We start from the raw sequence: 1,212 nt of genomic DNA on the forward strand, positions 1-1,212 counted from the left end.
AATTTGAAGCATGTATGAATCAAAGCGCTTGTACCACTAACTTGGAGACTACTTTAAACTGTACAAAGACTTCTTCAACCTTGATTAAAGATGAAAATCTGGTAGAAGATCCATGTGAAGTTTTGATGACAACAACAATGATTAAAGGCAGTGATAATACCTTTCAACCTTGATGATGGTGATCAAACTAGAGAAACATCACATGCCTCATCAACAAAAAGAGACTCAAGATTAGAGTGCTTATATTATCAGAAGAAATTTAGCTAAGAATCTTGAAACCTTAAATAAAGCGTGAAATCTCACCAGGTTATGTCTGTTTGTCTGTCTAAGAAAACTCTCACACACGCACATTTAAAATGTCTTTTTTAAATGTTTTGAAAAACATTTAGACAATTGATTAAAAAGATTTCCAAGCATTTTTTGAACTAACCAATCGATTGGTAATTTATGTCAATCGATTGACAAAACTTTTCTGAGCTAGCCAATCGATTGGAAAGAGGCTAATTGATTAACCAAGAAATTAGGACAATACATTGATGACTTGCAATGACTATATATCCAAGATTTCCTATTTGGGCATGATAATCAATTAAAAATAATCTGACCAATCGATAGGAGCTTTATTGCAATCGATTGGCTAATCGATTTCGCCCATGTATTATTTCCTTTTTTGGTTTTTCCAACTCCTATATAAAGGAGACTCACTTCCTCTTCATTTCACGCCACTTTCCATCTATATACATTTTCTTTGGAATTTATCTCTTTAATTTCTTTGTCATTCTCTCTTTCAAAAATATTTATTTTCACTTAAAATTACCTTAGTACTTGTAAGTGAAGCTTTGCTTGTGAGGAAGAATTTTTATAAGTGATCGTGTTGTTTGTTTAACTCTTGAGAGTGTGATATTCTTAAGAGGATTGAGTTTCGTTCGTGAGATAAGTCTGTCTTAAAATCTCTATTTTGATTTATTGAACTTTGCTAGAAAAGTTTTGTTCTTGGTTATTGAGATCTACCAAAAAATATCTAAGAAGGTTTATTATCTTAGCCTTTGGTAAAAGCTATCTTTGGTTGGGGATAAGATTGTAAAACTATCAAGACCAGATTGTATTAAGATTCGTGGGCATAACCTGTTAAAGCTCAAAAGTCTCAAGAAGACCTCTTAGGGATAGGACTAGCCCAACTTACGGCAGAACATGGATAACTTTATGGTGCAA

Source organism: Lathyrus oleraceus, chromosome 1 (genome assembly GCF_024323335.1).
Source record: "Lathyrus oleraceus cultivar Zhongwan6 chromosome 1, CAAS_Psat_ZW6_1.0, whole genome shotgun sequence".
NCBI classification, from domain to species: domain Eukaryota; kingdom Viridiplantae; phylum Streptophyta; class Magnoliopsida; order Fabales; family Fabaceae; genus Lathyrus; species Lathyrus oleraceus.